Raw genomic sequence first — 6,344 nt, forward strand, 5'->3', positions numbered from 1 at the left:
GTACTCTGTTTACAGAGGCAGTTACTATCTGCAGTCTATGAACCTGTGTTATAGGAGATTTCCCTACGGAATGTGGTTGCTCTCATGCACTCTACTGAACACTAAGAGCAAAATTAGGTTTTGCCGAAGAAGAATTTCTGTCCCAAATTTGTAGCATCAACCCTTGCTTTCACATTTTTGCAGCCTGCCTACCCTGTCTCACAATTTTGTAAGCTAATTATTTGATTATTCTCTCTCACTATATAGATATATAGATAGATATAGATCTATCTATCTATCTATCTATCTATCTATCTATCTATCTATCTCATCATCATCTATTTGTAATCTCTCTCTATATATACATATATATGTGTGTGTGTGTGTGTGTGTGTGTGTGTGTAACTATCTTCTATCTTTCTGTTATCTATTTTTCCACTGTTTTGTTTTTCAGAGAGCCTTTGTTACAGATATAGGTTTATAGCAAGTTGGAGATTCATTTCAGTTGATGGGATAAAATATCCTGACCTCTCCCAAACAAAGCTTAGAGAAAGAAAGGGTTTATTTTAGCTCACAATTCTGGGCTATAGTCCATTTTTTTTGCAGGGCAGTCACAGCAGCAGGAGTTTGAAGTAGCTAGTTACATCACAATTAAGAACAGAAATGAATTCATGAGAGTTTGTGAGTGCTCAGGTTTTTTTTTTTTTTGTTTGTTTTGTTTTTCCTACTCTTATAGAGACCAAAATCTCCTGCCTAGAGAATGGCACTGGCCATAATGGGCCGAGTTTTCCCACAGCAATTAGTGTAATCAAAATAATCTCCACAGGACAGTTTGATCTAGATGAAACTCTCTTCCCAAGTGATTGTGTCAAGTTGACAATTAGAACTATCACATAGACACTAGAAATTTGCCACCCGTATTAATTGTGCTTTGAAAGGGGAAAGTAATGGTGAGTGTTTGTTATTGTCATTGTGACAAATAATGCAGGCTACTATTTAATCAGCAGTAGTGTGTGACAGCAACCAGCATCATTCCGTTACTGTGGTACTATCTCTCTTCCCTGACTTCTCTGACGCTTGATAGTCTTTCAAGGCCCTGCTGATTTTAACCAGGTGGTATAATTTAATTTGGGCTCTTGTCAGGATTTCCTTTCCCTGTATGTTCTATGTTCTAGTGGAGTGTTTCTTTATTAGGAACTCTACTCATTTGGCCTTTTTTTTTGTTTGTTTGTTTTTTGTTTTGTTTTGTTTTGATCCCCCCTTCCCCTGTAAAGAATTCTTTAAAAGAAATAGCCTGGGACGAGAGGGCAGTAATCACTTGGTTGCTCAGACATCTAACACTGCACCAGTGTTTCCCTGACTGCTAGCCAGGCAATAAACAATAGCTATGCTTTTAATAAGTTCACTTGCAAGAATTCTCCCCAGGGGTAGAGACCTGGATACAATTCCTCAGGATTGGGGGAGCACCCAGGCACCTGCCGGAAGTGGAGGAATGAACGGGAGAAGAAAAGTGGGTGTCTGCCAAAGGAAGCATCAACTCCACTCTTGAACAGGCTCCAACCACACCTGCTCCCTTTAGGGGAAGCCTTTCCATCAAACAATGATTGTGACGACTTGGCAGGCATTCTGAGTTTGGATGCAGGTAAATTATTAAAAGGATTTTCTCCTAATAACTGTATTCTTTCCTGCACTGCAAACTGTGTTTTCTGCAAAGGCCCTGTTTTTTATGGTCTCAGAAGAAGAAAGTAACTTCTTTAGTGTCTTCAGATCCCTCCTGTTGTCAGGTAAATCCCACCAGTTTCCTGCTTCTCGACAACCTTCTTCTATGGTCTTTCTTCTGTCCTTTTCTCTGCTAAGTTTTCGTTTTTTCCAACTTATGTTTTCTTCCTTTGAGTAAATCTTTCCCACGTCGTGTGGCTATGTCAGTTAGTTTACTATAAAAGACATCTCCGGTCCCATCACACCTTGCGCGCCACTGCCTCTTCCTTCTTCCTCAGCGCTACCTGCGAGGTGGCTGCCATCCGTTTTGCGGCATCATGGCTGCCCTCCGGCCTCTGGTGAAGCCCAAGACCGTCAAAAAGACGACCAAGAAGTTCATCAGGCACCAGTCAGATCGATATGTGAAAATTAAGCGAAACTGGCGGAAACCCAGAGGCATTGACAACAGGGTGCGGAGAAGATTCAAGGGCCAGATTTTGATGCCCAACATTGGTTATGGGAGCAACAAGAAAAACACGCACATGCTGCCTAGCGGCTTCCGGAAGTTTCTGGTCCACAATGTCAAGGAGCTGGAAGAGCTGCTGATGTGCAACAAGTCTTACTGTGCTAAGATTGCTCAATGTGTCCTCTAAGAACCGGAAAGCCATCATAGAAAGAGCAGCACAGCTGGCCATCAGAGTCACCAATCCCAACGCCAGACTACGCAGTGAAGAGAATGAATAGATGGCTTGCGTGCATGTTTTGTGTTTAAATAAAATCCCCTAAACTGCCCTCTTGGCATTAAAAAAAAAAAAAAAAAAAAGACATCACTATTTTCTGTCTTTAGCTTTTCTGCTGCCCTTAACTTAAATTGCACTGTTTTTATGCGTTTCACTTTACCAGAACCCTCCAAGAATCACTTGAAGCCATCGTGAAGAGCAGCAGCCTGCTACTGATCGCGTTTCCAGGGTTCCTTTTAGTACTTGGCCGCTGTCATGGTGCTGGGGGATTGGTCTTTGACATCGCTCTTCCCATCTCAAGCAATATACATCTAGTTGGGAGCTCATTCACTCAGTACTCATGAGAATGCAAGACTAGGGTTAGAGGGACTCAAAATTCAGTGAGTCCACTTCCAGGAGGTAACTAGGGAGGCTGTGGTTAGAGGTGCTGCTTTTCGAATGCAAGTCAGCCCTTCCTTGCTGATACTTATGAGAGTGACATGACATTAAAACAAAACAAAGAATAACAACAAAACTTCCAAGTCAAAGTGACCAGCAGGTTTTCATGGTAGAACAATGGATATGCCAATAGTCAAAGCTTTATCTGCTCAATAAACCTTTGAGTAAATCAACATTTGGGGGATGGAAAAAGGGAATGCAACCAAAACTGAATATAATATTTAAAATATCAGTTTTCAGGAAGTCAAAGTGGGAAATAATGAGAACCGCAAAGTGGTCCCCGGGTGAGACTCCGAGGGATGGCGAAGGCTTTCTCTACTCTGTATATGAAAGATGACAATGTGTGCAGAAAATAGGCACCATACATTTTCTACCCCCTAGATGTTTATAGCCTAAAGACTGTTCTCCATACTGTTCTTATCAAGACTAGCTAAACTGGCATTCTTATTCATCTGTATATAATAACCCTTCCTCCTTGAAACAACCCTGCCTCTCTGTTCAAGTGTATGTAATTCTGTGAGTCTGTGTGCTTCTGACTTCTTCACTCCTTCATCATCACAGTTAAATGAATCTCTAAGGCCACGTAAGATAGTTGCTTTCACAGTGATATTTTCAGCACAGTCTTCTTTCCGAGTTTACTTCAACACTGCTGTCTACGATGGAACTAGGTTGCAGACCGCTTTCAAATGGTCTCTCTTACTAAATGGGGCCAGAGAAATGATACATTAAAAGCATTTTTTGATAGTCATTCTGTCTAGTCACCCAAAAGCAGCAGTAGTGTGAGATTAGTGTTTAGTTTCTTTCTCCTGATTTTCAGGACCCTCTACTATTCACATGTAGCCTTAACCTCTTAGACCTTTAAAGTAAGTCAGTTGTAATCTTGGGTGATGCCATTATCTTGCATTCTTTTCCCCAAACATACACACATCCTCCATCTCCGCCTTTTTCTCTCTGTCTCTGCCTCTCTCTCTCTCTCTCTCTCTCTCTCTCTCTCTCTCTCTCTCTCACACACACACACACGTATATTTGTGATGCTTTTCCTTCAATTTCAGTACGTTCCTTCACAGCTGATACTTCTTTGTCCCTACAGGTTGTCAGTACCTCCCACTGTCTTTGAATTTAAGTGACATTTCAAGCACAAGTACATCTTCATATGTAATTGTACCAATGTCCTGCAGTGCTGAGAAGGCTTCAAATTCTCTGAAGCACAGCTGCAGCTTTGACGAGTTGTTTGTCCCCAATGCCTGCCCTGATGTGTAGTGTTCACTTATTTCATTTCTACATCACAAAGGAATTGGAGTTTCATAGTATTTGCTGATGCTCAAGCCAGGCTTAGGTATGGCCTTCAACTCTGCCATGTGCAGAGGGAATCTTAGTCATGGTATCTCATTTTACTAACTCATCCCTGAAAAATGTAGATAATAATGATAGTACATCCCTCAGATGATTGCAAGAATGGGAGAAAGCCTGTCAACTGTTGAGCATATGCTTGGTGCATGTTAAGGAGATAATAAATGTTAGCTGTTAGTGGGCGCTCGGTCTGTATAAGATACAGGAATCAAGTAGTGCTATGCTGCCGAATTGGAAAATTACACACCTTACAACTCAGCATGCTCTCCAAGTCCTGTTTCTACACTAGTTAATCAAAATGGCTGATGATTGGATGGCTGAAATGGAGTAAATGAATATTATAGAATTACTCTTTACTAGACTGGGGCTGGAATGAGTCAGACATATTTATTAAGAGACTGCTGCATGCCCAGTGCTCTAGGCAGCTCACAGTACGTCTGGGTATAGATTAGACTGATTTCATATTTCCACAGAAAAGGCAGATTAGAAAAATTTTAACCTTGACTCCATTAATAATTAATTCTCTGGTTTAGAGTTAGTGGCTTTACTTCTGTGAGGTTTTTTCTTTTTCTCTTTCTTTCTTTCTTTTTCTCTTTTTTGATTGTTGGTTTATTTTCATTTCTGAAATGGGAATTTATAATAGAAATGACGTAAAATATATTTTAAGTATTTAAATATTATACTCTTTAAACAAAAATGCTACATGCTTCATTCCCTTACTTGAATATTTCACTTTTAAAATGGCTGTCTTGTAACTTTTAATAGGCTTTAAATTACTTTTATTATTTAAAAAATATGTTTCTTTGTGATTTTTTGTTTATTGAGTTTCTATTTTTTTAATTTAACTTTTTTTTTTTTTACTTATTAACTTTACATCCCACTCACTGCCCTACTCCCAATCACTCCCTCCCACAGTCCTTCCTCCAGTCACCCTCCCCTTCTCCATTGAGCAGGTGGGGTCCTCCTGGGTATCTCTTCCACCCTGGCACTTCAAGTCTCTTCAAGGCTAGGTTCTTCCTCTCCCAGTAAGACCAGATAAGGCAGTCCAGCTAGTAAAACTTACCCCATGTACAGGCAACAGCTTTTGGAATAGCCTCGGTTCCAGTTGTTCAGGACTCATATGAAGGTCAAGTTGTACATTTGCTGCATATGAGTGGGGGAGGCCTAGGTCCAGCCCGTGCGTGTCATTGAGTTTCTATTTTAACTCATAAATATTAATATATCCATTTGCTGTGTGCCAGATTCTTTGGTAGGTGTACACACACACACACACACACACACACACGGATAATATGAAAGCAGCTGATGAAGTACACTAAGACATTAAGTGAACAAAGAAGGAAGAGTAATTAACTCTTCTTTTAGAAGGTGGTGGCAAAGCTATGAATAAAGATTGAACCATTTCCTGGGACTTGAAGAAGACATTTTCCATGTGGGATTCCTGGCAGGAGAAAGAACACTGGCAAAGGCAGGAAGGCTTAAAAGCACTATTCGTGTGTGAAATCATGGGCTATATTGTAGTAACACCATGGATGAGTGTGCTTATATGTGTTAGAGAGTGGCCACTTGGTGACAGCTCTCACCAGCTCCTCCAGGAGACCCAGAGCTCTTTGTACATTGCTTCTCCTCTTTGTCTTTACCTTGGTATCTGATGGATCACTTGAAGTTGGTTAATGTGGAAATATTTACACCCAGAAAAATTGGCAACTGCGATAACTAAGGGTTTTGTTGGTGGTGGGAATTCTTTCTTTCTTTTTTGCTTTTAGGGAGATGATTGTTAAACATTCATCAGTGTGCCTCTTGTAAGAAATGGCAGTTTTGACAAGGTTAGTCTCAAAAGTTAAATAAGGTGAGTTCGTGAGCAGCCTCATAAGATGAGCTAGGGGCTTTGCATTTAAAATAAACTCCATGTATGATTTATACTGACATGTGACACTTTGTGGGCAAAATCTCTATAGAAAAATGAAGCACTGTGAAGGGGTAACACATATTGAAACAGAAACTTGATTGTGAGGGCAAATGGTTATAAATTGTGTTCAGAGAACTGCACTGGCAATACTCAGAGTAAGCGTGATCACATTCGAAAAAGACTTGGTGGTCCTGTCAGCAAAAATAAAATGTTTTCTGCTTCATAAGAAT

The 6,344-nt window shown here is 40.4% G+C and overlaps 2 pseudogenes; one reads left to right on the top strand and one right to left on the bottom strand.

Moving 5' to 3' along the window:
* Window positions 1-2,000, bottom strand: part of LOC117722282 (28 kDa heat- and acid-stable phosphoprotein pseudogene) — a 147,934-nt pseudogene extending 145,934 nt beyond the window's left edge.
* Window positions 1,967-2,421, top strand: LOC117722636 (large ribosomal subunit protein eL32 pseudogene; annotated as a pseudogene).
* Window positions 2,422-6,344: the final 3,923 nt, after the last annotated feature.

The sequence above is a fragment of the Arvicanthis niloticus genome, chromosome 17 (assembly GCF_011762505.2).
Source record: "Arvicanthis niloticus isolate mArvNil1 chromosome 17, mArvNil1.pat.X, whole genome shotgun sequence".
In the NCBI taxonomy this organism is placed as follows: domain Eukaryota; kingdom Metazoa; phylum Chordata; class Mammalia; order Rodentia; family Muridae; genus Arvicanthis; species Arvicanthis niloticus.